The following is a 9907-nucleotide window of genomic DNA, read 5'->3' on the forward strand; positions in this document are numbered from 1 at the left end:
GCATAGCCCGGAATCTATACACACAAGGTCTTTACAGTTGCAACACACCGGTATTTAATGGAACATATATACCGCTTAAATTTGGCTTGTCCTCCAAGCGCTTCGCTGACATGAATGGCTGTTGCAAAGCAATTGCGAGCTTCATCATAGAAAGCTGCGTGGACCGATCATGTACACGCTATTTCGCTATTTAAGCACAGAACACTAAAGCTATATGTTCTGCTTACTGAACTAGGCACGTCGCCCACCTCGGACGATTCCACAGTCAGCTTATTTCTACAAATAAAGTTTATTCCTCCTCCTTCTCCTCCTCCTGGCTTACTGCGCTTATTTCTTGAGCTATGTACGATATAGCTGACAAACTTAAATGTGTGGGCCGCTTCGTGATATCCTATTTTAATATATATTACATGATCGGCTCTCTACCAGAATATGACTGAAAAATGTATCTATCATATTTTCGTGTACTGCACTGCAGATATCCGTATCTACATTGGCAATACCACGTTTCAACTCTCTACATATGACTTATTTTACGCATCAGATACTTTGCAAACAAGCAGTAGCAAATGGAGCAGGCTTTAGTACCGAAACCCTCAAGCATAAGGTTATACAATGCCGAACAAGAAGTTTTTCATAGTATCTAGGCGGCGAAATTCAGCGGAATCAGCTAAGCGTTGTTCTTTAAGGCAATCCGTGCTTAGGAATTGAATGAAGTTCAAGCTTCGGCCATGAAACCCATGAATTCAGCGATGAATCGCGGGGATACCGCATAAAATAAAGCTTCGAGAAAATTAAGCTTATGCACACCCGGAAACTTTTGTGCAGGATAGTCCAGTACCTGATCATGAGCTGCGAAATGTGAAGTGTGCAGTCATCACAACTGTTAATAACAGTAACACAAGGAGGAAAATAAAAATAAAGACTGAGAAGGAGCGCGATATCGGGCAGCTAGCCTCGGGAAGCCAAGCTAGCCGACATCCTCCGGCGCTGTTCTTCCGATCCTTCGAGACCAATCTGCGCGTTCAATCTTGGGAAATAGGCCCTCCTTGGTCGCCGGACCATCCAAGCAATTGTTTGGTTCGGGCTGGGTTTTAGTGACGCTCTCGTCGCCATCAGTCTCGCTATCCGTTCTCCGCTCTACTCTACCCCGTACCCTTCGAGGTATCGTCAGTTAGAAATCATCACTTGCCTATCCCATGGTGATGGCCTATTCCCCACGAGCCTTTTCTTTATATTTTTATAAGGGAAGCTTCAAAATTGTCACGTGAAGCCATCGCCTAGACTTTTTTCCGTCATGAACATTCTACCTTTCCCTTTCTCTCTTCGTTTCTCCCTCATGTAATCACCCAGTAAAGGTGGTGCTGGTGACAATGAAAATATTGCTACAGGCTGGGTCAGCTTGTCAGACTCGACCGGAAAGAGACGATATCCCTAGTTCCGTAAGCAGGCTTTCCCACGCATCTAACTTGTCCTTACCAAGATGGCTACGATCCAGTTAGTAGCATATGCAGTTAAAGGCGAGACGGTACTTTTTGAAAGCTTGGATATTGGCGGGGACATAATGCGGCAGGAACGATGACACCGGCCAGCACGTCGACGTCTTACTTACGAAACTAGCCCACGTCCGCCATCTTGGTTAGGTTGGACAAGGTGTGTGGAGAAGTGCTCTTGCAGGATTTTGCGCATCATCTATTTACTACGTATTTGCATCTCTTTCTGCGTCAAGTATTTCACCATGAGTCGGCCTATCCAGTCTAGCAGAAATATGTTTAGAACGCGCGATACTTTCTTATGCACTATTCACTGTCCGTACGGGAAAACCAACAATCCTGCACGTTCGCGAGGAAACCTACCCAGCAGGGGCTGATGGCCCAAGGGCTAGCAGTTATGGAAATAGCTAGCAACATATGCTAACATGAAAGCGCATGTTGGTAATCCGACTGGAGTCACCAGACTTGCGAGTCATGACAGTATTGACAGATTACTCTGTATATAAACATTCCATACTTAGTGAACTCTGGACAGACAGGAGGTTATCGGGAGATTTTGCTGATGAAACCGAAAACTCAACGCTCGAGTGTTGGTGATAGTTGCGCAGTACGTCGGTCGTGTGGGCATGCATAGCAGCTTTCATAAGTGCGCGACGTTTATATGTGCGACATTGCGTAATGCACCTTTCCTCCCCGCCTCTCAATTTTTCCTTTGTATTCAGTGCAAGCGTATGTCGGTCAGGGGTCACGTACGCCGCGTTGTGCGATCAGCGCTATTTCCGGCCTCATCTCTGCGAATGAGCTGCATAAGACAATCGCACGGCGCGAACGCATTGGCGGGAAATGCCCCTCGTGCGCATACCTGAGCGAGGGAGAACACAAAGACTAGAAAAGAACTCGCATTCTGCATGCACTGTTTCGTTGTAGGGCTTGATATATTTCCCGAGTATACGTAAGAAGAACAACTGGTAGGCATGTAGAGGAATTTCGGACACTGCCCCTTCACCTATCTGTCCAGCTTCCCAGCAATGCACCAGCGTAACTCAATAGGCAGCATTTTCAAACAACTATATTTGAGAAGACCGCGCGAATTTCAACAACTTTCAATTTGCAATATCGAGAGTGTACGCCCTTTTATTAACATACGTATTTACTGCGCCTCGTATATATATATATATATATATATATAGATGTCAAAATTCCTGCGTATACGAGAAACTCCCGGAGTCAGTGGTTGTTTAGCATCACACTTTTTTTCCGGCCTTATTGGTTAATTGTCTGTTCTTGCGGATAATCTGGACTATTGTTGATGAGGAACCACGCCATATATGGTCAATCCCCTGTCATACCAAGGCTGCCCTCCAGAGTTTGCTCTCCGCAAAACGTCATGGATAACGTGGGCAATTCGTCACAGAGAGCTGACGAAGGAGACTACACAATATACCAATGCTTGCCTATGTACTGTGGCATCCAGGAAAATGACAATATGCAAACGTCGTTTAGGTCATACCTGTCCACAAGTGCGCCAAACATAGCAATTCTGAATCAGGTATGATGTCTCCGTTTTCTGGTAGATGGTAGTTCTGGAGGCGTTGACAACATGAACCCAATCAATGCTGTGCGAATCGGCATGCGAAAGCAGAAGAAAAATTAGATTATGGTGATAATGCTGCTGATGATGGTCATGACGATGATTAACTTTGATGGTAATTAGCTTGAAATTGGTGCAGTTGGAACGTATGCATGCATGATGATCAGCTCCTGTCTGCTACGTGTTCTCGCGATTTTGCGCTTATTTTACGTGCGCACTGATCATCAAAAAGATTAACCTGATGCGCTTTAATATACAGCCGTCGTATGGATAGTTCTCGTTGCGGATACAACGACGTTACCACGTTACATAAAGCGACGAGCGCCTCCGTAGGAGTATTAACACGGCATTTTCCAGAGCTATATGCAACGTCATACGCGGAAGAAAAAAAAAAGTGACGTTCCTATTACCAACACCGTTGCCGCTGCCGTTGAAGCAGGCCTATACCTGCTGTGCAAGCAAAAGGAAGCAAGCCGCTGCCATATTCCGTTGCCCGTGAGGCTAATACATAAGCCAAGCAGCGAGCCGTCTTTCTTGGCGCACAAAGAGGCCTTTCTGCAGTTGGTCGTGTGCCCGCGTTCTCGTGTTTCCCGACGCAAAACCGCGCTTCACACGAGCGCGGCGCGAAAACAATTTCCTTCTTGCGTTACGCGCGCGCTCCGCAAAACGGAACACCATAAGGTTACCGACCAACTTCCGCTGTTTCCTCTCGCCGCGGGGCGCCCACTTCCGTCGCCTCTCGTCCAAAGCGGCGAGAAATGAACAGGAACCGGAATAAGAAAAGGGAGCGACGCCGTCCCGTAGAGCAGCGGTCTCTTTAAAAAAAAAACCCGAAACTTTCTTGAAAAGCCGCGTACGGCACCGCGCGCGCCCAGCATAGACGTGAGCGACGAGACGTCCTGCGGAGAAAGCACATAGCTCGCGCCCGACTCACGCACCACGTTGCTTTCCCTCAGCGTCCCGACGCATGTCGGGAAACGCGCGGGCGTCCCGCAGTTCTGTAGAAAGCGCTTCTCGAGTGCGCGGAACCGATCCATCGCGCACGGTCGTCAGTCCCTGGAAAGTGGCCTTGTCACTGGCCTCCAGCGCGCCTTCTTACACTGTCCTTTCTTTACTTTCTTTTTTTTTAGCTTGTAAAGATAGCGCGTGAATATTTTTTAGGGTCTAAACTGAGAAAGATGAAGAAAAAAGGAAAACAGAGAGAGAGAGAGAGATTGTGATGTTGTTGCGGAAGTATGTACTGACTGGGTGCTGTCCGGCGCAGCAGTAACCACAGCGGTGAAAACCTATATTCTTGACACCTTGCAGGTCTGAAGATCACGAAAGCAAACCTATCTTGCCACAGCAGGAAATTATAACCCAAATCGAGCAGAAATGAAGTGTCTATTTTAAAAAGCCAAGGCAAGTAATTTACCAGGAGATGGCAGAAAAAACTCGGGCACGATCAGTGCGCTACAGCAGCTGCGGCGGTGTAGGTAACCGTGGAATGTTAGTAGTAGCAATTATTAAAGCGGTTTTATCGTTGCCATTATTACTGCACGCAGCAGAATTATCGCAGTGAGCAGTTTATTGCGATTACTACATCGTCATTATCGACAGTATATATATATATATATATATATATATATATATATATATATATACACTCGCGTGCGTCTGTGTGTTTGTAGCGCTCACATGCATCTCTTGAGCATTACTTAGACACCTTTCTTTCTTATTTTCTCTTTCGGTTAAATACTGTACTCTTATAGAAAGCTCGGCTGCAGTTTCTTATCGTAAACGATGCGATTAAGCTTCTTCCCAGATCCCGCCGTCCCTAAACTTTCCACGCGGACTATACGTTTGTGTTGCATTCTGTAGCCATGCTTCCGTGGGTATGTGGCTGCGTATCCAAAGCAATTTCGACGCTTCTCGTAGGCCTGCGAGTGAAATATGCCTAGTCGCCGAACCACCTTGCCGAAAGCATAACGCCCTCGTTCTCCGCTTTCCTTCGGCTTACGACACCCTATATTATAGGCTGTATATACGACGCCGACAAATGGATGGGAGAAGAGAAGGAAAAACGCGTTTTCGCGCACTGTGTGTGTACAAACGTGGTGCACAGCGAACGCCCAAAGCTGCGAGGAAACGCCGTGTGGCGCATAATATAATCTGCCGCCACACGAACCCTCGATCCAGCCTGCAAGGGGGCGGCGCGACCGCTTCTTAGTTAACAGCAGCTCCGCCGCGGGGCGCCACTCACCGCTGTGAGAACGCGCTTTGATCCTGAGTGAGAACGCGCGATCGACGCACCACTCGCCCGAGGCGCCGCGATCTTTTAAGACACCTTCATCCTCGGACCACAGGGCTCCTCTATTGTGCGCTTCGTATTCTTTGTACCATGCAGATAGGCTGCGCGCAGACGATTGTTTGCTGAACTGTGCTGCAATGTTCAGTCCGTCCGTTCTCTTTTCATCATACATTTTATTTTCTATTTTCGCCTGCACATAGCGGTTATAGGAGGCCCGTCGGTCGTCCCCTCCTCAGCGTATACGTTCCCAGTCGGGTTCCGCGTGAATGAATGCGTGAACTCGACCGCACGCAATCTCGCGCCGATTAGAGGCGAACATCGCCGCCAGTCAGGATTGACTCTTCTGCCCGTCTCACCGCACGCACAATACCCTCCATCCCGTCTTCCGGGCGCGTCAATTGAGGAAGCCACAGCAACGTCCCGCTTCTACGCTCCACCACGCCGCACTATAACCACGGCTTGCTCGGCTGCGTGGTGCATCCGTCGACGGCCGTGAAAAGAGTGGCGCTTATAATACAGACAGAAAAAAAAAAAAAACGGGCAGAGCTTTCCGCTTTGATCGTCCACGTTATGCACGAGAGTGCGCAGTGATTGTTTACGTAAACACCGTAGCCCGAGTCGTTTACGAAACTGGAGCTCGTCGTTAGCTTTCCCGCAGGTGAAGAAGAAAAAAAAGAAAAGAAGAAGGAAGAGAAGTCCGTTATATATCGCCAGTTATGCGCGCGCAGCTGAAGCGTCCGGAAGGAGAATTGTTGTCGAGAGCAGTGTGAGATGGTATATGCGCATGTAAGCGCTCATTTGTAATTGGCAGTCGTTGTGAGACGCCTTTTAGGCGCACCGTTACGCGTTGCTTGTCCCTCACAATGAAAGGCGAACCTTCGAATCAGGCCCGCTAATTACACAATGCACGGTGCTATTTGCAGAGGCTAACGCATGGTTATAAGGAGAAGAAACCCTTGAGTAGTCGATGGAGGCATGTCTCGCAACGTGAGGCAAGGATTTAAGGCAAATGCACCGACTGAAGGACTCGATTGTGGTGTGTGAGTTGGTATTCTCGTAAGTACAGACGTGAAGCGATCCAAGAATAGCGAAAGCACTCGTGATTGGTTAATACAGCTTTGCACGCATGGCATGACCGGTCTTTCCGTATTTAATGCACGGTGCAACCATTCATATATAACAAAGGATTCTGTGCAAAGAACCGAGCCTGATGGTGTTATCATTCCATTTAGTGCTCACGTGGACGAAGTGTGGGTCTCTTACATGTACTGAGACATGGTGTTTTCAGTTAGCGCGAGGCATGTTTCGCGGACTCCTGAAGAAACAAAATTGGCTAGACGTTGACTGCATGCTCCAACGGGCTTGTTTTCAAGAGAGATGTTTTAATTCTCGATAGACGGAGAAGCGGAACTTCATCTATGGTAACCAAACTACATTTCATTTTTTTTAAGGAAATGACCAATCCTATGTATGCACGTGCCTGCTTATCGCTGAATCAGAAACCACGTATCGCGTGTTAATCACGTTAAAATGAACGGTATCTTATAGTCCGATTAAATAATAATAACAATAATTATAATGCCCTCCCTTTGTTAGAGCCAGATTAAAGTGTACAGTGGGCGATCCGCTCCAAGTAACCTTACAAAGAGGGCTATGTTTCCAGAAGTTCCTTTATTTTTTTATTTTACCTCACGATATCATCCTTTAATCATTGAAAATTTTTTATTGCTTGTGGAGGAGTCACCGAAGCAATAGTTGCCAAATTTTCTAATTTAATCGAAATAAGTTACTCACTCGCTCTAAGCTACCGCATAATCTATACCGGTGCAAGCGCTTGCGTGAAAGAAGTTGTCGTCTTCGATGTACTTTCAGTAAGCGGTGCAGTTCAGAGCTTTGCTGCGTCAGTTCTTTCTGCGTTTCCACGTGTAATTGAGTTGACGCGCCGCTATGCGGCAGCGTATTCTATTGCTGATTGCGCGGCACTGGACTTTTGTGCTCGCAAGAAGCGAATGATGCTTATCCAGTTTGCTACATATAGTGCGTGCACATTACGAAACTGATATTCGCGTATATCTGTCCTTGCGCATATCGAGCAAAAAGATAGCAGCTGCATTATAGGAAAACTGAGTGCTATTGTGTATCTAGAAATGTGAAATATGGCAGTTCTTGGCAATGCTCCGATTTCCCGGAGATACTTCTGGTGGATTTTCATTGTTCGAACATGCAGCTCAAATCTGTGAGTATGTCCACGAGTAATCAGAGAGCAATGATGTATACATGTTTGGAGTGCCGATTGATGATGCGAAAACGAAGTTCGGGATGCACGCGTACGCATGTTATGGCGGCTAAAATCAGTTCTTTGCTGACCGCATGAGTGGGGAAGTGCTCGCTTATTACCACGATATGGGTCCCACGTATATAGCTTCAAATATGTAAAGGTTGGATAGCGAGCAAAACTTGCACTCGAGCTAAGGTTGGATAGCGAGCAAAACTTGCACTCGAGCTCATTCTCAAACCGGCATTTAGCATTATACATCATGTCACACGGCGAGGGACTCAGTTTCACGATTGACGAAACAGTGTATGAAGGACGGTTACACGCTCCCCATCAGGTGGTGCCTCATGCGTATACGTTGAAGATACCCCCATTCGAAGACATCGTCTGCAACTTTAGCATCCTTTTAAAGAGATCCATACCTTCTGCATAAGCAAAGTCTTTCGTTCTCAAACACCTCGATCAAATCTCTTTCAGATGACCTCCAAGTATGCACAGACGGACCCGTCCCATCGGACGCAGCAAGCTGTACATTTGCGTCCGGTCTGTATGCCCTGAAATACTAAGCAGTCTCACGACACTCAAAGACCAACGCTCCAAAAAGCGATAGAAGTACACAAAAAGACAGACATCGTGGACAGAAAGACAGACATCGCTTGCACGCCAGCGGTGCTGTGGAGCTCGATTTCTTCGCTTTGTTCCTCGTGCAACGAAACGCGGTACGTCGAACACTTCCTTAGGACGTGCCCGTGCTATCGTGCTGAAAGGGACGTGCTTATTCTTGAGCGCAGTGTATCCAGAAGTGTCCATTGTAGACCCCAAGGAAGCTTCACGTGGTTTCCTTGTATTCGTAAGTGATAGTGGTTTATTAGACGTTTGGTGACATGCCTGAGTAACATTTCAAGAGGCGCTCAGACGAAGTGATTGCCCGCCTCGATCGCAAAGCTTAAACCAGGCTGTAGCTGCTAGTATGCCATCATCACTTTGCTTTTATATAGGTTGGGGCCTCATTTGTGCCCTAAGGCCAGCACTAGCAAACGTTCATTCAATCAGCCAGATGTGAACGCAAGCAATACGTAGCAGAGTATCGACAATAACGATTTCTGTCATGTTGCTGTGGTCGACACATTAACGTTGAGAGCTCTGTAATGGCTTCCAATCCTCTTGGCGTAAAAACGCTTTCCATGTCGTAGTTCCCTCACGCTGAGTGCAGGAATCAACGAGCAGACAAACACGTAAAGGGAGGAAGCGGCAAGGAAAATAAATAATAGTAAAAAAACTCGGAAACCACGGAGGGGGCGTTCTGTTTAACCACAGAGAATGCTCCTATAAGAGAGAGGGGGGAAACCTAAACCACCACACACGTGACCAACGCGTACAGCACGAGCTCGAGCGCCCTCTCGTAATGGCAGTGTTGCCACCCCCCCAATCCCCTCTCCAGTTGCGCGCGCAGCTTGGCTCGCGACTCTCACCCTCGGTCGTTTAGCGCTATTCGCAACCAATCAGCGGCCGGGTCACGACCCGTACGTGCCCCACTCTGGAAGGCTTCCCTTTCCCGACGCACGGATTGGCCCCGCCTCCCTCTGTTTCAGCTGGTTGCGTTCAGGGTCTCATTTCAGCCGGGACCGCAGCATACATGTATAATGCGGCCATCTGCAGACAATGCATGCTGCGGTGCCATACGCATGGCGGGCCGTGACGTGCGCAAATACGTGACCGGAGCCGAGCCTTTGTGTGTCTTTGCTTTCCTTCGCCGCCTGTTGTTCGCCTGCGTTAAGAAGCAGACCTCATGGCCCCGATGCCGCTTTGCGTTTGTGCTTTGATAAGCCGCGAACGGCAATTAGCCTGCAGCACAGAGACTCGCTGAGCTATCGTCATGCGTCAGAGATCGGACGAGCATGCAGCAGTGTCACCGGGGCGCCGTGCGGATGATTGCGATTCGGAAGCGACAGCGTTCCGGCTGCGCGTTAATCGAGGGAGGCTTGGTACAAAATTAACGCAGACCAGCAAGCCTCTATATTTGCGATGTGTCCTGCTGCAAGCTAACTGGTGAGGGCCGTGGGAGTGTTCTTCCATAGAGGACAGGAAAGAAAAAAGCGCCGTACGATAAATATCCTGTACAGCAAGTCAAAAACACATTAGAACATTAGCGGGCTATTAAGTGCGCGATATCTATATCTGTCGCCGGTGTACGCTTACAACAAAGGAGCTCAGTGCGGGTTTACGCAATGCTCAATACTCTATAGGGCGCGAAAGAC

This window comes from Dermacentor albipictus, chromosome 1, assembly GCF_038994185.2.
Source record: "Dermacentor albipictus isolate Rhodes 1998 colony chromosome 1, USDA_Dalb.pri_finalv2, whole genome shotgun sequence".
In the NCBI taxonomy this organism is placed as follows: Eukaryota; Metazoa; Arthropoda; class Arachnida; order Ixodida; family Ixodidae; genus Dermacentor; species Dermacentor albipictus.